Raw genomic sequence first — 19,525 nt, 5'->3', positions numbered from 1 at the left:
ATGCAGGCGGATTCTTTACCAGCTGAGCTACCAGGGATCAGCTATACATGCATGCTGATCATGTATACATGTGTGCCCTCCCTCATACAACACACATACACATCTGCTCCCTCTTGAGCCTCTCTTCCACCACCACCCCCATCCCATCCCTCTAAGTCATCACAGAGCACGAAGCTGAGCTCCTTGTGTTATACAGCAACTTCCCACTAGCTCTCTATTTTACACATGCTATCGGAGAAGGCGATGGCACCCCACTCCAGTACTCTTGCCTGGAAAATCCCATGGATGGAGGAGCCTGGTAGGCTGCAGTCCATGGGGTCACTAAAAGTCAGACAGGACTGAGCGACTTCACTTTCACTTTTCAGTTTCATGCATTGGAGAAGGAAATGGCAACCCACTCCAGTGTTCTTGCCTGGAGAATCCCAGAAACGGGGGAGCCTGGTGGGCTGCTGTCTATGGGGTCACACAGAGTCAGACACGACTGAAGCGACTTAGCAGCAGCAGCGGCAGCAGTATATGGGCTTCCCTGGTGGCTCAGAGGGTAAAGAATCTGACTGCAATGCAGGAGACCTGGGTTCGGTCCCTGGATTGGGAAGATCCCCTGGAGAAAGAAATGGCAACCCACTCCAGTATTCCTGCTTGGAGAACCCCATGGACAGAGGAGCCTGGCGGGCTGCAGACCGTGGTCGCAGAGAGTCAGACGCGACCCAGCATGGCAGTGTGCATATGTCACTGCTGCTCTCCCAGTTTGTCCTCCGCCTCCTCCCCCTGCTGTGTCCACAAGCCCGTTCTCTATGTCTGTGTCTCTGTTCTTGCACGTGTGGCAATTCAAATGGCAATACATTGAAATGAAAGTGCCATTCTTCAGTCTCAGTAGCCACATGTCAAGGGCCCCCTGGCTATCGGGTAGGACAGCACAGATGTAGACTGTTGCCCTTATTGTTGAAAGTGTAGACACAGCCTGGGTGGGGCCTTTCAGGTCATCGCAGGGAAGCAACCTGGCCCACACATAGCTGGGCACACATCCTGGGGTCCTTTCCTCACCTCTCAAAGTGGGCATGATTAAAGCATGCAAGGCCATTTGGTCCAGCCCCAGGCAATGTCAGAATGCCTTGCCCATCATCCTTGCCAAACGGCCCTTCGGTCACTGCCTCTGTGTCTCCAGGTGGAGGAAACTCACTCCTCTTGAGCCGGTCCAGACCAACTTTGGACAGCCTTGGCTTTAAGATTGGCTCAGACCAGGAGAATGCTCTGCTTCTCTGTCACTTCAGTTCATTGGTCCCAGACCTGCCCTTGGGGACTGTGTGGGTTAGAAACGTGTTCAGCTGCGGGTAGCAGTACTTGTTTTAAGCACTCGACTTATCTTCTCCCAGACCAGAAAGACAGTGCAAGGCTGACGTGGCAGCTCCAAGATGCCCTGGGGGCCTACCTCCCTCTGTCTTTCCTTTCTGCTCTCCTTAGAAGGTGGTTTCTGGCCTTGTACTCAGAGGTGGCCACGGCACCCCTAGCTCCACCTTTATATCTGGGGGCAGAATGCACCGGCGTCTCTTGATAGAGAAAGAAGCCCACCGGGGACTCAATTCTTCTTCTGCAGAGTGGGTCACGTGGCCTTCCCTGCATGCAAGGGATCTGGGAAGGTGAATATTTTTAGGCGGACACATTGCTTCCCTGAGCAAGGTTACACTTCTGTTAGGAGGCAAGAAAGGGAAGAATGGATATTTGGTGAGCCATTAACAGTGCCTGCCCCGGACGTCCCTGGGGAGATGCAAAGATTGTGATCTTAACACCTTCGAGAGTCTTCTCTGGTCTAAACATCTCCAGCCCCTTTCCTCAGCCCCTGTTTATAAGCCTTGTTGCTTTTTCCACTTTCCCAGGTGGAGAAACAGAGGCACAAGACATCCTTTAGTGATCAGGAGCATGGATTTTGGGGTCAGATGACACTGCTTCATTCAACAGGTCACTCTTCTTGAGCTTCAGTTTCTCCGGCCTTGTAGTATGGTGGCAACTTCCCAATGAGGGAGTTGTGAGGCTAAAATGAGATGGTTTATGTCAAGTACTAGCCACAGGTTTCCCAAATGGTGATAGTGGTAAAGAACCTGCCTGCCAGTGCAGGAGACATAAGAGATGCAGGTTGGATCCCTGAATCGGGAAGGTCCCCTGGAGGAGGGCACGGCAACCCACTCCAGTATTCTTACCTGGGGAATCCCCATGGACAGAGGAGGAGCCTGGCGGGCTACAGTCCATGGGGTCGCAAAGAGCTGGACCCGACTGAAGCGACTGAGCATGCATGCAGCCTAGCCCCAGCGCCTGGCACACAGGTGTCACTCAGTAGCGGCATTTGTCATTATTATTATAACCATGCTTTTCTTCAGTGATTCCTTTGGGTGTTGTTGAATGAGGAACCAGAGAGCAGCCCAGACTGGGGACAGCCGTTCTCCTTCCGTCTCCAGGAGGGGTGTGGAGTGGGACCACAATCTGGGGAGGGGCTGCGTTGGGGATCCATCTCTCTAAAGCCACCTTTGGCCAAGCTGCATCCCTGGTAAGGGCGATTGCATGACTGCCCCAGCGCTTTTCCCATCAGTCCCCACTCCATGCAACCCTATCTGGGAAGGGGTATCACCCCAAGGTCACAGAAACCTGCTGCCAACCCCGTGACCCCACAGGACTGGCGGCAGCCTTGCCAGAAGCCTGGCCAAGGCTGGGGGCCCCTGAGCTCTGACCCAGCAAGTAGGCTCCAGCAGGTAGGCTCAGAAATGTCACCGAGCAAGTCCTGTAGGTGGGAATTTGTCAGAGGCCCCCCTGGGACAGCCCCCACCCCCACCGGGTGTCAGATGTACATAGTTCTTCCCTGAGCACCCCAACTGGCGTGGTTATAGACACAAGCACTCCGTGCCAGAAAAGTTGGCCCCTAATTATTCATTCTTTTATATTTTTAATTGGTTGTACATTCATGTGGTTCAAAACCCCACTTTTAGACAAAAATGTAAAGTCTCTCTTCTTCCCTTGTTGTCCTCTGGTTGCTTGCTCCACACTCCCTGGTCAACTGTTATTTGCCGTTTTTTCTTTTCCTTCCAGAGTTACTCTGTTAAGGTGGAACTTCATTTGACCTGCAAAATGGCAGTGTCCTGTCGTGCCATCTAATACAAGCAAACCTGTAGGTTTCTGTTTTGCTCTCTCTGCCCCCAAAGGCAGCATATTATACATACTTGTCTGAACCTTTTTTTCTGTTTAATTTTATTTACTTATTCATTTATTTATTTTTGGTTATGTTCGGTCCTCGATGTCGCTCGGGTTTTTCTCTAGTTGTGGCAAGTGGAGGCTACTCTCTGGTTGCAGGGTGCAGGCTCCTCATCGAGGTGGCTTCTCCGTTGCGGAGCACAGGCTCTAGGCTGTGGGGCTTCAGCAGCTGCAGCTCATGAACTCAGTAGTTGCAGTTCCCAGGGCTCTAGAGCACAGGCTTGTTGGTTGCAGGTCATAGGCCTGTGCTCCGTGGCACGTGGGATCTTCCTGGATCGGGAGTCAAACCTGTGTCTCCTGCATTGGCAGGTAGAGTCTTTACCACTGAGCCACCAGGGAAGCCCTGAACCTTGCTTTTTTCTCTTTGCTATGTTTATATATCAGAGAGCTTTCCTGATCTTTCTAAATAAAGAACTTTTCCGCTTGAACTCCCGCATAGTATTTCATTGTATAGCTGAATCATCGTTTGTTGAATCAAGGCCCTGTTGTTGCAGGGATTGTTTAGGTAACTTCCAGAATTTTGCTCTGCGAGATAAAGCTGTACATTCATCATTTCACCCGTGGATCAGTATATGTCTAGAATAAATTTCGCCAAGTACAGTTACCGGCCAAAGTCTCAATAGTGGTGGTAGTGTTCTGTCATCCCATCCATATGGTGTGAGGGTGAGACGGCCTCTGCCCCAACCTGCTGAATGACCCTGGGCAAGTCCCTGCTCCCCACTGGTCTCCGTGTCCTAGGTTGCTGAACTGTCCTTTCCTTGTTTTGGGGAAAAACAGCGGCCCAGATTTGCCTGTTTGTCTTGGCCTTTCCCATGCCCGACCACGTGCACATTGTTACCATGGCTTCTTTGGGAGATGACTTCAGCCCGGACTAAGGCCATGGGAGCCTAGTGAGGTCTGCATGGAAGAGCAGGCAGCGGGACCAGCATGAGCAAAGGCCCAGAGGTGTGACCCTGGGGGGTAAGCCGGAGTTTCCCAAATGTCGTTCACTGATGTACCTTCCCAAGCCGAACCATGGCCATATATACCCTTTGGGTTGCTATTTCTTTACTATTTAAAAAAAAAAACACACACACAACCTTCCTAAGCCTAAATTTATTTATTTTTAATTTTTTTGGACATGAACACACTTCTTTATTTATCTATCTTTGGTTGCACCGGATCTTCTCAGCCTCACGTGGGCTTTCTCTAGTTGTGACGATTGGGGACTGTTCTTCACTGTCGTGTGTGGGCTTCTCGTTTCGGTGGCTTCTCTTGCTGTGGAGCAAGGCTCTAGGTGAATGGGCTTCAGTAGTTGCGGCGCAGGGGCTTGTTAGTCGTGGCTCGTGGACCCTAGAGCATGTGGTTTCAGTAATTGCATCATGTGGCTCAGTAGTTGGGGCCCGCAGGCTCTAGAGCACGGGCTCAGTTGCTTGGTGGCATGTGCAATCTTTCCGGACCAGGCACTGAACTTGTGCTCCCTGCATGGCCAGGCGGATTCTCATCCACTGCACCACCAGGGAAGTCCGAAACTTATTTTTATAAAGGATCTTTAGATCATTACCATAGATCGAAATCCAGTGTTACATAAAGTGGAGTTAGTGGGAAAAAACAAAAACAAATAATACCACAAGAACACTAGAACACACAACACAAGAAAAATAAAAAAATACAGTGAAGCAAAACATCATTCAACTGTCCCCACTAGGGTTGCCTACTAAAAGCTCAGATCAAGGCTACTTGCTGCTCTGGTCTCTCACTGTTAAAAAATGGAATATAAGACTCATTAAGAATATATAAGGGACTTCCCTGGTGGTCCAGTGGCTAAGAATCCATGCCCCCAATGCAGGGGACCTGGATTTGATCCCTGGTAAGGGAACTTGATCCCACATGCTGTAACTAAAAAAAAGATCCTGCATGCTACAACTAAAGATCGAAGATTCAGCAAATAAGATCTGGAGCTGCCAAATAAATAAATATTTACCAAGGGGGATAAAAAAGATATATAAGCATGAAATGAGACTTTCTTATTGAAGAAATCAGAATGGTTGACTTTGAATTTTAAAGGGCCAGTATTATCCGATGAATGTCCTGGTACCACCTATCATTTTTGGTCCTGTCAGTAGTAAGCTTTTGAGTCACTGGCCTGAAAGATTTCTCCTCTCCCTCTCTCCAGAGCCTGAAAGGGAGGGAAAGCCAGTCTTTAGAAGGGCAACTGGACTCTGGAGTTGTGGATGGGAGGAGCCCAAGCTTAGGCATCATACACAGTAGATGTTCATTAAATGCTCGGCAGTGACCGACTCATTTATGAGCCTGTGGGGCTCTTTTGAAAGAGGGATGGGCATTCAGACTAACGGTGCCTTTCTGAATCTTGTCCAAGAAGAGGAGGTGTCCTGCTTTCACTCTGGCCTCCAGTGGCGCACGGTTGACCTCCTGGCTGAGACTCGCTGCGGGAGCCCTGAAACAGAAGCCGCCTCTCCCCCAGGCTGGAGAGAAGATGCACAGGAGTCCCTCTGTCGTCTTTCCTCATCTGCTTCTATCCCTCCGTTTGTAGGAAACCAGCAAACACACAGACACAGAACACATCCAGCACAAGTTTATTTTTCACTCTTGTAAAATCCAAAATGGGTTCTCTTATCAGTGGGCAGCTCCGTTCCATGCAATGATTCAAATACCCGGTCTTCTCCCATCTTGTGGCTCTGCTGTCTTCCACATGTGGCTTCCAAGATCATCACGCTCTTCTGCGTCAAGCCAATGAAAAGGAAAAACGCATTGAAAGAGGCAGTGGAAGGTTCTTATTGGCCGGGAAATAGGGCGCATCATGTCTTCTCACATTCCATTGGCCAGCATCTGGTCCGTGGCCACACTTCCCTGCAAGGGAGGCTGGGAAATAGCCCAGGCTTGTGTGCACAAAGCAGAGGAAAGCAGTTTGGTGAAGTGCTGTCACTCTTGACGTTGTCAGGTTACTTTTCTCAGTTTCATGAAAACTATGTGTGTGTTTTAAACACACCTTTCTTTGCCTTGACTCCTGCACTTCCCTCTATTTAGACCACCCTTTCTTCCCTTCTTTCTTTTCCATCTGACCAGCTCACATGAACATGGAAATAAGACTCAGAATTGAAAATAAGACTTTGTCATTTTCCCAGGACTACATGCAGGGAGAAGAAAGGATGCCTATACACAGCCTGGAGGGATCCCCTTCGCTTCCCCAGCTCAGTCACAGAGCAAATTGCAGGTTTTATACGTTAACGACGCCTGAAACCCACTCAGAAATTGTCCTGTGATAAATAGGGAGGGGAGATTTTGTGCTTGGAGATGGCAAATTTAAGTGCTTTTTGTCAAGAGAGCTAATAACGTGTTTTTCAAAGAGATGGGGGGGGGCGGGGGATTGTCTAGGTAGGAGGTAAGACATAATTTGAGTCTGCTGAGACTGTTAACTTTTTTCTAGTTCATGTCTGTTTTGAGAAGTAGTGTGCTGATTAAGTAGCTCTTGGAGGGGCTGGCGGGTTGGGGACGGAGTTGGAGAACTCTGCTTCCTGGAGTTTGCCAGTTTCCATGGTGTAAAGATGGCTATGGCTGATCTCAAGCTACCAGTGTCCTGTCAAGAGCTTGCCTAGGTCACCTCCAGTACATGCTTAGTACCAGGCTTGATTTCTCCATCTCTTCTCTGTTTCAGGCTGTAGCTCAGAGCTCTCATCTGCAGGCAAGTTTACCATGTCTCTTCCTCTTCTGGGCTCCCTGTTTTCAAAAGCCTGAACTTGGGACTTCCCTGGTGGGCCAGTGTTTAAGACTTTGCCTTTCAATACAGGGAGTGCAGGTTCCATCCCTGGCTGGGGAGCTAAAGATCCTACATGCCTGGCAGCCAGAAAACCAAACATGAAACAAAAGCCATAATGTAACAATTCAATAAAGACTTAACACAGTCTATATTTGTAAAAAAAAACTTAAAGAAAAAAAAAAACCCTGAATTTTCTCAACTAGATTATCTTCCTGTAGATTTTCTTTACAGGTCTATAAGATCCTTAAGGCCAGAATTCTGGTTTTAAGTTTCTTTTTATCCCCGTTATGTTGTCAGATACCTGCACTTAGTAGGAACCTAGGGAATGCTTATAGAAGACAGGCGAAAAATAGGCAGGCCAGGAGGACATTGGAGTTGGGGTTGAAGACGCTGGCCGGGAACCCAGATCCTGCTCTGTGACTTACTAGGAGTGTAACCTCAGGCAGATCCTTTCACCTGTCTCAGCCTGTTTCCTCATCTGTAAAAAAGCTCCTTTGTTTTCCTCTGCTCCAGCTCAGCCAGGCCTATTACTGCATAATACTTATGATAATAATATTTATAATGGCTGCTGTTTATTCATTCAACAAATTTTTATTAAGCACCCACTGTGGGCCAGGTCCTGTTTTTGGTGCTGGGGATTCATCAGTGAACAAAACAGACAAAACCCCTTCCTTACAGAGCACGTGTTCTCCATTTGCGACCTGCCTGTGAACTGAACGGAATTTCACAGGCATCATCGCATTTGGTATTCGGGCAACCCTGAAGGGCAAAGGTATTGTTTGCTCCATTTTATTGCTGTGGAAAGTGAGGCGACGCAGATTGTGTGAGTTGCCAGGGGTCAGCCAGCGCGTTAGGGGTGGAGATGAAACTTGGACCCTCAATTCTGGTCCAAAACCTGGTTCCTGAGGTCCCCTTCCTGCCCACCTCTCTGCCTTTGCTCTGCATTTGATCTGTTCCCATGATTACAACCCAAGGGCCCACCCTTGACCTGACCCCTCCCTGATGGTGTCTTTTCTGTCTTGAATCCTGTCCCCAAATCCTCTCTTATTATCTGACCAACTATGGCTGGTCACTGGGAATGAAATCCTTTACTTCTTTATTTTGCTTCTTCTGATGCTTCTTTCTCCTCTCCCTTCACCCCAGGGCCCAGGCATGGACCCACATAAAAAGCTCAATAGATATCTGTTAACTAATGCATTGCAATCCTTTATGTTTTTTTTTGAGTCTAGCTTGAATTTCAGTTTTACGTGTCTTCCTCCTGGGAAATCTGAAGGTCAGATCAGTGTGCTGGGTGTGCTGTTCACCTCTTACAGGGCTGGCTTACAAAGATGACATATAGTCGCTGTCGGTGACAGTTGGCACCTTAGTTGTGGTCAAGTCTGGGACGACCACGCGGCCTCGTGTGCCCGAGATTGCCTTGGATCATGCACGGTATACTTATAAACAGCTCCCACTTTCACCCTCAGGCACCCTGGTTTAAATGGTAGGCTCTCCGGTCCGTCACCCTGAACAAATCCTGAGGACACGACCTCCTCCTTGCTGCTCTGAGCACTTTGCAAAACCAGTGTACTTAGTCCTCCCAACTCTGAGGTGGGTGCTGTTATTCTCCCATTTCACAGATGGGGAAATGAAAGCCCAGAGTGGTTAGGTAACTCGTTCAAGGTCACACAGCTAGGAAGAAGCAGGGCTAGAACGGGAACTCTGGTCATCTGGTGCCAGAGTTCCCCTGTCAACCCTTGCCTCAGCAAGAACTTCTCGAAGACGTCTTCCCTGGCCCCATGCTCTGGACTAGCTGTGTCTGCCTTCCCCCACCCCACCAGGAGCAGGTGTGAGTGCTGGGGCCTGGTGTGGGGACGGGGAGACAGCAGCATGGTCAGAATCTCTGCTGGGGCCCTCACACCTGACGCAGTGCCCGAGGCCAAAGAATATCTCTGGAAATGCTTTTTGAACCAAGGGATGCAATTTTCCAGGGTTGGGGCTGGGTTGGCCCCTCCCTGCAGTTTCTTCCTCTCCATGTGGCAGCCGGGATGCCAGCCCCCAGGAGCAGATGGAGCTGCCTGGAATTCCTCCGGAAGGCTCCTTAGCAGTTAGTTATCAGAGCGGCCTGGGCTGGGGGAGGGGGTGTTGGGGACTTTGGGGGCTGCTCTGGGAAAAGCTGGAATGCCACACCTGGGGAGGGGCCGGAGGCGGGGGAGAGTGCCGGGCGGGCGGGCTCAGCTGTCACATTCCTCCGGCAGGCAGAGAGCTCTCCTGGACGCCTTGTCCTTATTTAGGCAGGAGATGTCTGCTGACTCGAGTCTTCTGGGATGCCATTGCTGGCTGGCTTACCGGGGCTGGGGGTGGTGGTGGGGGTGGTGGGGGTGAGCCGAGGCGGGGGGAGCAAGTGAGGGAAGCAGAACACACCCAGACGCAGGTCACCAGTAGACCCAGGTGGGAAGACCAACCCTGGGGAAGAAGAATCACTCTCTAATAGTAGCAGCTACCATTTATGGGGTTCCACTATGCGCATGCTGGGCTGGTCTGTAAGTTCTAGGAGGTAGATTTCTTCTGTTCATTGTTGTGCCCCTAGATCTAGCCCAGGACATGGCACACAGTAGGCGCTTAGTAAATGCTTATCATGATCAAATGAATGTACACTTCTCATGGCACAGTTCACTTGATCCTCACGGTACAGATCTAGTGACAGCTAAGTGCAATTACTGAGTTGTTCACTTGTTAAGTTGTGTCTGACTCTTTGCCACCCCATGGACTGCATGCAGCACACGGGGCTCCCTGTCCTTCACTATCTCCTAGAGTTTGCTCAGCTTCTTGTCCACTGAGTTGGCGATGCTATCTTTCCATCTCATCCTCTGTCTCCCCCTTCTCCTCTGGCCCTCAGTCTTTTCCAGGGGTCTTTTCCAGTGAGTTGGCTCTTCTCATCAGGTGGCCAGAGTATTGGAACTTCAGCTTCAGCATCAGTCCTTCCGATGAATATTCAGGGTTGTTTTCCTTTAGGATTGATTGATTTATCTCCTTACAGTCCAAGGGACTCTCACGAGTCTTCTCTAGCAGCACAGTTCGAAAGCATCAATTCTTTGGCACTCAGCCTTCTTTATGGTCCACATCTCATATCTGTACATGATTACTGGGAAAACCATAGCTTTGACTATACAGACTTTTGTCGGCAAAGTGATTAACCTGAGTTACAGATGGCGAAACTGAGACTTGGAGAGGTTCCATGACTTGGCAAAAGTCATACAATTTGGATGTGAAGGAGCTGGGGTTTGAAACCAGCTTGTCTGACTCCAACACTAACACATGCTTTGTCTTATTTTGGTGTTAAACACATTGGAATTCTCAGCTTTCCTCCTTTATTGACTGTGTGAGTGGGACAGGTTACCTAACCCTGTCAGCCTTAGTTTTCTTGTAAAATGGGGATTGATAGCGATGTCTACTTTAGAGAATATTGTGAGGATACAATGAAATAATACATGCAAACGTCTAAGCACAGTGTAGAGACATAGTAGGTACTCAACAAGTATTGATTATACCATAAGGTGATCAACTAGTCCCCTCTTCTTGCTTTGGCTTCACTTCCAGTGTTTTGCTCTTACAAACAGGATTGTAGTAAATACCCTTGTATGGGTGTCATTTTGCACAGTTTGAGTATGTCAGTTGGTCGGATTCCCAGAAGAGGAATCACTGGCACAAAAATACATGGATGCTGGGACTTCCCTGGTGGTCCAGTGGCTAAGGCTCTGTGCTGCCAGTGCAGATTGGTATCAGGTTCAACACCTGGTCAACTAGATCCTGCATGCTGCAAGTAAGACCCGGTGCAGCCAAATGCATAAGTAAATACATATTTTAAAAATAGGTAGATGTTAAATTTCAAAAGAAGAAAGGTTGAGGGGTCTGAAATGATAAACATGAATATGTGGAAACACGAAAAATTATGTAAGTAAGAAACGTATAATAGTGAAAGCTAACGCTTTCATACTACTATAGGATAACACTACTATATATACACTGCATGCAAGGCACTGTTCTAAGCCCTTTCTGTATATTAATTCCTTTAATTTTCATAACAACCCTATAAAGTAGGTATTATGATCCCATTTGTATTAGTTGTCTATCACTGGATAATAACTTATGCTCAAACATAGCAGCATGAAACAGCACACATTTCTTATCTCACAGTTTCTGTCCATTTGGTATCAGGACACAGCTCAGCTGGGCCCTTTGGCTCAGGGTCTCCCACGAGGCTGCTGTTGGTCGGGGCTGTAGTCCCATCTGAAGGCCCCACTGGGGATGGATCCACTCCACCCTCATGCACTTGTTTGTAGGAGGATGCAGTTTCTTGTGGGTGTTTGAACTGAGGCCCTTGGCTTCTCACTGATGTTGGTGGGAGGCTGTCTTCAGTTCCTTGTTATGAAAGCTTCCCCAGCATGGCAGCTTGCTTCATCAAGGCCAGCAAGAGTCTGTTATCAAAAGCAAAGTTGCCGTCTTTTGTAAACTAGTCATGGAAGTGATATCACCGTTGTCATGGTCTTTTAGTTAGAAGCCCATCACTGAGTTCAGCCCCTACTCCGTGGTGGCGGGGGTGGGGGCTGAATCCCATAAAGATGTGAATACCAGGAGCCATCTGAAAAATCTTGCCATGCTCACTTTTCAGAAGAAGAAATGGATGCACAGAGAGGTTAAGTGATTTGCTCAGGCCACACAGCTAATATCTAACTCAGGGATTCAGACTTGGGTAGTGTGATTTCAGATTCCATGCTCTAAAACTGTGGGCTTTACAATTAACAGTTGTTCATAAAAGGCTCAAAAGAAGGCTCAAAAGCTAACATAGCCGTTGTTTTAGCACAGTGGGTTCACAGTGGTGTTGCTTCGATATTACTGTTCTCATAATTCACAAAATGTGATTTTAAAATCTGGCATAGGCTTTTCATTTTTAAAAATATTTGTTTATTTATTTGGCTGCCCACGATCGTAGTCGTGGCCCGTGGGATTTTCGATCTTTGTTGTGGCGTGTGAACTTAGTTGCGGCATGTGGGGTCTAGTTCCCTGACCAGGGATTTAACCTGGGCCCCCTGCATTGGGAGTGCAGGGTCTTAGCCACTGAACCACCAGGGAAGTCCCTGGCACAGATTTTTTGAAAAGGAAGCTTCTCTGTACAGCCAACTCATGCAGAAAAGGCCTCACTGCTGAGAGCTGGGCTTCAGATTGGACTGTAGAGCCCAGTCCCATGTTGGGAGGGGGAGCAAGGCCTCATGTCCCCTCTCTGTCCGTTCACTGGCTGCCATAGTATAGCCAGACCTCAGTCATATGTAGTCAACCAGGCGATCCCAGTTTCCAATGGACTAGCCTTTCACTGGGGAAGTTGACGGTGTCCCTGCTGGTAACCACTAGTTCTGGACTCTCAGGCAGGCAGGATGCATGCTAGGGATGCCCAGGCCCCTGGGGGAAGCAGCATAGTTGTGGCCAGTTCCAGCTGCTGGGCTCTTCTGGCTTAACTGCAGTGTGTAGCAGATGCATGGGACAGCAAAGGGTCTGGTGCCAGACAGACCTGGAGTCGTGTTCCACCCAGCTCCGGATCTCACAGCTATGTGTGAGTGGTTGTGCTAGGTTGCTTCAGTCATGTCTGACTCTTATGGACCCTGTGGACTGTAGCCCACTAGGCTCCTCTGTCCATGGGATTCTCCAGGCAAGAATACTGGAGTGGGTTGCCATGCCCTCTTCCAGGGGATCTTCCTGACCCAAGGATCAAACCCACGTCTCTTACATCTGCATTGGCAGGCCAGTTCTTCACCACTAGTGCCACCTCAATATGTGCTGCACTCAATATGCCAGCAAATTTGGAAAACTCAGCAGTGGCCACAGGACTGGAAAAGGCCAGTTTTCATTCCAATCCCAAAGAAAGGCAATGTCAAAGAATGTTCAAACTACCGCACAATTGCACTCATCTCACACGCTAGTAAAGTAATGCTCAAAATTCTCCAAGCCAGGCTTCAGCAATATGTGAACCGTGAACTTCCAGATGTTCAAGCTGGTTTTAGAAAAGGCAGAGAAACCAGAGATCAAATCACCAACATCCACTGAATCATTGAAAAAGCAAGAGAATTCCAGGAAATCATCTATTTCTGCTTTATTGACTATGCCAAAGCCTTTAACTGTGTGGATCACAATAAACTGTGGAAAATTCTTCAAGAGATGGGAATACCGGACCACCTGACCTGCCTCTTGAGAAACCTGTATGCAGGTCAGGAAGCAACAGTTAGAACTGGACATGGAACAACAGACTGGTTCCAAATAGGAAAAGGAGTAAGTCAAGGCTGTATATTGTCACCCTGCTTATTTAACTTCTATGCAGAGTATATCATGCAAAATGCTGGGCTGGAAGTAGCACAAGCTGGAATCAAGATTGCCGGGAGAAATATCAATAACTTCAGATATGCAGATGACACCACCCTTATGGCAGAAAGTGAAGAGGAATTAAAAAGCCTCTTGATGAAAGTGAAAGTGGAGAGTGAAAAAGTTGGCTTAAAGCTCAGCATTCAGAAAACGAAGATCATGGCATCTGGTCCCATCACTTCATGGAAAATAGATGGGGAAACAGTGGAAACAGTGTCAGACTTTATTTTTTGGGGCTCCAAAATCACTGCAGATGGTGATTGCAGCCATGAAATTAAAAGACGCTTACTCCTTGGAAGAAAAGTTATGACCAACCTAGATAGCATATTCAAAAGCAGAGACATTACTTTGCCAAGAAAGGTCCGTCTACTCAAGGCTATAGTTTTTCCAGTGGTCATGTATGGATGTGAGAGTTGGACTGTGAAGAAAGCTGAGCGCCGAAGAATTGATGCTTTTGAACTGTGGTGTTGGAGAAGACTCTTGAGAGTCCCTTGGCCTGCAAGGAGATCCAACCAGTCCATTCTGAAGGAGATCAGCCCTGGGATTTCTTTGGAAGGAATGATGCTAAAGCTGAAACTCCAATACTTTGGCCACCTCATGCAAAGAGTTGACTTATTGGGAAAGACTCTGATGCTGGGAGGGATTGGGGGCAGGAGGAAAAGAGGATGACAGAGGATGAGATGGCTGGATAGCATCACTGACTCGATGTATGTGAGTCTGAGTGAACTCTGGGAGATGGTGATGGACAGGGAGGCCTGGCGTGCTGCGATTCATGGGGTCACAAAGGGTCGGGCATGACTGAGTGACTGAACTGAACTGAACTGAACTGAATGTCACCTGGCAATGAGCCATGGGCAAATAATTTCCTGAGCTTTCCTTTCTTCTGCACAGTGAGTTGCCTTGAGGATGGCACGAGATCACACAGGTTGCTGTAGTTTCCTGTTGCTTCTGTATCAAATTACCACCAACGTGGGGGCTTAAAACAGCACAGACTTACTCTCTTACTGTTCTGGAGGTCAGAAGTCTGAGATCGGTCTCAGTGGGCTAAAGCCAAGGTGATGACAGGGCTGGTTCCTTTTGAGGGTTCTGGGAGGAGAATCCAATTCCTTGATTTTTTAGCTTCTTAGTGGCCGCTGCCATTCCTTGGCTTGTGGCCCCATCCTGCATCTTCAAAGGGCATCACTCTCATCTCAGTTTCCATCATCACATCGTCTTCTCCTCTCCTGTGGTCACATCTGCTCCTGCCTCCCTCTTATAAGGACATGTGTGGTTACATCTAGAGCCTGCTTGTCTAACCCAGGATAATTCTTGCATCTCAGGATCTTCAATCTAATCACATCTGCAAAGCTTCTTTTGCCGTATAAGGTAACATTCACTGGTTCCAGGGATTTAGGACCTGGATATCCCTGGGGCCATTATTCAGCTGACCACATAGGTCAAGTGTCTGGCACATAGTTAGCACTCAGTAAACAGCAGCTTGTCACTCTGCCTCCTGCATAGAGACTGGAGGATGGGAAGGGGTGTCCCATACCCACTCACACATGGTGAAGATTTCCCAGCTGGACTGGTGATTCTTTTTCAAGAAGAGGAGAAAGGTCTTTGTAAAACATAATCTTGAAGTGTTCACCTCCACGGCCTGGGGATTTCAGTCTGGGCTTCCAAGGTGGGGAGGTTCTGCTTAAGCTCTTGGGGGGGTGGCACAGCCCCCCAGACTCAAAACCCATGCCCCTCCACTTCAACTAAAACAAATCAACTTTTTAAAATGTTAAAACACTTGCATAGAGCTTTCTATGTGCCAGGTTCTATTCTAAATACTTTATGTACAGTAATTCTACAACTCTGTGAGGCAGGGGCTATTCATATCCCCACTTTACAGATGGAAAAAAAAAATCAAAGTACAGAGAATTTATGTCACCCACTGTGAAAAAACTGCTCTTATCCACCTCAAATACCAAAATATTAAAAAAAATCTGTTTATTTTTCATATTCTTTTGTGCTGATGAAGCCATATTATACTACATCTTTTTAAAAATTTATTTGGCTGCACCAGGTCTTCATTGGGGCATGTGGGATCCAGTTCCCTGACTGGAGATCGAAGCCCAGACCCCCTGGATTGTGAGCACAGAGTTTTAGCTACTGGACCACCAGGGAAGTCCTCTACTACATCTTTTATATATTTATAATATATGGTATGAAAATAAGAAAATGCAGATTATGAACATGTAGCTCACCACATGGGCTTCCTCCTGCCCTGTAGCCTTCTGTGTATGTTTGTTCTCAAAACTTTTCACCTTGTCTTATCATTCCTACCAAACTCTAGATCCTTCCAGAGCAGGGGCCACTTCTGGCGTAATGTTCACAATAAAAATAATGGCCAAGTGACTTAACCTCACTGTGCCTCAGTCTCTTCATCTGTAAAATGGTTGTAGTGCCTGTCTCCTAGGGCAGTATGAACCCTTAGTTTATTTCCCATTTTTCCTTATTAGAAGTAGTCTTCCTAGATGTAAATGTAAAAACTGAACTATAAAACTCTGAGAAGAAAATATGGTAGTAAGTTTTTGTGACCTTGAGTTAGACAAAAGCTTCTTAGATGTGACAGCATCAGTATAGGCAACAAAAGGAAAAATAGATAAATTGGAAATCATTAAGCTTAAGAACTTCTGTGCTTCAAAGGACACCATCAAGGAATTGAAAAGACAATAGAATGGGAAAAATATTTGCAAACCCTGTATTTGATAAGGTACTTGTATCTAGAATATATTGAGAACTTTTACAACTTAAAAAAATTGAAAACAGGCAAAGAATCTAAATAAACATTTTTTTTTCCTAAGAAGATAACAGAAATGGTCATTAAACATTTAAAAACACGCTCAACATCATTAGCCACCAGGGAAGTGCAGATCAAAACTACAATGAAATGAGCCTCACAAACCATTATGTGACTAAAATTCAAAAGTGGATAATAATAAGTGTAGACAAGGGTGTAAAGATATTGGAACCCTCATGTTACTAGAAGAAAGTACAATGGTGCACTCAATTCAGAACCAGTCTGGAAGTTCCTCAGAAGTTTAAAAAGAGTTACAACATGACCCAGCAATTCCATGCCTTAAGGTGTACACCCAGGAGAAATGAAAACCTACATCCATCCCCAAACTTGCACAGGAATATCCATAGTAGCATTATACATAGTAACCAGACAGTGGAAACATTCCAAATGTCCTTCAGCTGAGGAACAGATAAACTAAATCTGGTTTATCCACACACACAGTGGACCATTATTGGCAATGGAAAGGGATGAAGTACTATACTATGCTACAAACTGGATAAACTTTGAAACAAAGTTTACATGACATATCCTGCTACAAAAATACCTATTTAAATACCAATTTGTTGGCAGTCCTTAGACTTTTGGAAGGGAGTTGCTGGTAAACTATCTTATGTGCCCAGTCACTTCAGTCATGTCCCACTCTTTGTGGACTGTAGCCCACCAGGCTCCTCTGTCCATGGGGATTCTCCAGGCGAGAATATTGGAGTGGGTTGCCATGCCCTCCTCCAGCAGATCTTCCCAATCCAGGGATCAAACCTGAGTCTCCTGTGTATCCTGCATTGGCAGGCAAATTCTTTACCACTGAGCCACCTGGGGATCCCCAAACATTGTTATAATAATAACCAAAACTGTAACAATAATAATAGCTAATATTTGTTAAGTGCTCAGTTTATGCTAAGCACTCTTGTGCGATTTCATTTCAGACTCCCAGTAATTTTGTGAGGTAAATGTTATTAACCCCATTTCACAGTTGAGGAAACAGACCAGCGAGCAAAAGTCAGAATGTGATGGACTGAAGCTTGTACCCTTCACCCTTCTGATGAGTGTTTATTCATTTATACTCCTTATACCATTTCTCCAGGCTAGGTGCTGTTATTATCCCCATTGTACAGATGAGGAGACTGGGGCTCAGGGGGCTCAGGCTTGCCTGAGAGTATAAGGAGCAGACCCAAGACCTACCAGAGCTGTCCCTTTTTAGCTGCACTGCCCTGTGGCTTACCGACTTTGGTCTGCCCCCGCCCCATCATCCGCTGGTTTTCAGAGATGCTGCACAGTTGACTTGGAGGGGCTGCATTAGGCTGGGAGCTCTTCAGATGCCTGCTGGATCTAATTTATCCCCATCCCTAGTACCAGCATGTTGAGGACCTGGTCCAGTTAGTACCAGGAAAGCGCCAGCTCAGTGTAATGGGGAAGAGCTTGGGCAGATACACTTTCTAGCTGTGTGACCTTGAGAAAGTGACTTCACCTCTCTGAAGTCACATGTGTAAAGGTGATCACAGCACAGAACTGGGCACAAAGAGCTCAACCAATAGTAGACTAATATTATTAATTAGAATATTAGGAGAGACAATTGTTGAGTGGATGCATTAGAACAGAGGTGGGCAAACTTTTCCTGTAAAGCACCAGATGGTAAATGTTTTTGGCCTTGCAGGTCATGGACTGCTATGGCAACCGTTTCAGTTCAGTTCAGTTCAGTTCAGTTGCTCAGTCATGTTCGAGTCTTTGCAACCCCATGAATTGAATCATGCCAGGCCTCCCTGTCCAACATCAACTCCCGGAGTTCACTCAAACTCATGTCCATCGAGTCAGTGATGCCATCCAGCCAGCTCATCCTCTGTCGTCCCCTTCTCCTCCTGCCCCCAATCCCTCCCAGCAGCAGAGTCTTTTCCAATGAGTCAACTCTTCGCATGAGGTGGCCAAAGTATTGGAGTTTCAGCTTTAGCATCATTCCTTCCAAAGAAATCCCAGGGCTGATCTCCTTTAGAATGGACTGGTTGGATCTCCTTGCAGTCCAAGGGACTCTCAAGAGTCTTCTCCAGCATCACAGTTCAAAAGCATCAATTCTTTGGCTCTCAGCTTTCTTCACAGTCCAACTCTCACATCCATACATGACCACTGGAAAAACCACAGCCTTGAGTAGATGGACCTTTGTTGGCAAAGTAATGTCTCTGCTTTTGAATATGCTATCTAGGTTGGTCATAACTTTCCTTCCAAGGAGTAAGCGTCTTTTAATTTCATGGCCACAGTCACCATCTGCAGTGATTTTGGAGCCCCCCAAAATAAAGTCTGACACTGTTTCCACTGTTCCCCATCTATTTCCCATGAAGTGATGGGACCAGATGCCATGATCTTCGTTTTCTGAATGTTGAGCTTTAAGCCAACCTTTTTACTCTCCTCTTTCACTTTCATCAAGAGGCTTTTGAGTTCCTCTTCACTTTCTGCCATAAGGGTGGTGTCATCTGCATATCTGAGGTTATTGATATTTCTCCCAGCAATCTTGATTCCAGCTTGTGCTTCTTCCGGCCCAGTGTTTCTCATGATGTACTCTGCATAGAAGTTAAATAAGCAGGGTGACAATATACAGCTTTGACGTACTCCTTTTCCCATTTGGAACCAGTCTGTTGTTCCATGTCCAGTTCTAACTGTTGCTTCCTGACCTGCATACAGGTTTCTCAAGAGGCAGGTCAGGTGGTCTGGTATTCCCATTTCTTGAAGAATTTTCCACAGTTTATTGTGCTCCACACAGTCAAAGGCTTTGGCATAGTCAATAAAGCAGAAATAGATGTTTTTCTGGAACTCTCTTGCTTTTTCCATGATCCAGCAGATGTTGGCAATTTGATCTCTGGTTCCTCTGCCTTTTCTAAAACCAGCTTGAACATCTGGAAGTTCACGGTTCACGTATTGCTGAAGCCTGGCTTGGAGAATTTTGAGCATTACTTTACTAGCATGTGAGATGAGTGAAATTGTGTGGTAGTTTGAACATTCTTTGATTATGCCTTTCTTTGGGATTTGAATGAAAACTGACCTTTTCCAGTCCTGTGGCAACCGCTTAGCTCTAGACAATAGTAAACAAATACATGTGACTCTGTTCCAATAAAACTTTATTTATATGGACACACATTTAAATTCTGTATAGTTTTCATGTGTGATAAAATACTATTTGGGTTTTTTTTTTCACAGCTTTAAAAAGTATAAAAAACATTCTTAGCTCACAGGTGATAGAGAAACAGGCTGGATATGGCCTGTTGCCCTAATTTGCTGACCCCTGCAACAGAATGTGAGTTCTACAAGGGATTTAAAAAAAATCTTTATTT

General features: G+C 46.7%; 1 protein-coding gene and 1 non-coding gene across 2 annotated transcripts in view; one reads left to right on the top strand and one right to left on the bottom strand.

Annotated features, from left to right (window-relative positions):
- JPH2 (junctophilin 2) overlaps nt 1-19,525 on the top strand; it is a 77,799-nt gene that overhangs the window by 42,504 nt on the left and 15,770 nt on the right. The gene's annotated exons all lie outside the window — the stretch shown is intronic.
- TRNAG-CCC (transfer RNA glycine (anticodon CCC)) lies at nt 12,034-12,106 on the bottom strand. Its single transcript has one exon. It is a non-coding gene; the product is annotated as a tRNA-Gly (tRNA).

Source organism: Bubalus kerabau, chromosome 13 (genome assembly GCF_029407905.1).
Source record: "Bubalus kerabau isolate K-KA32 ecotype Philippines breed swamp buffalo chromosome 13, PCC_UOA_SB_1v2, whole genome shotgun sequence".
NCBI lineage: Eukaryota > Metazoa > Chordata > Mammalia > Artiodactyla > Bovidae > Bubalus > Bubalus kerabau.
The sequence above is the reverse complement of the archived record's forward strand: the minus strand, read 5'-3'. Positions and strand labels throughout refer to the sequence as shown.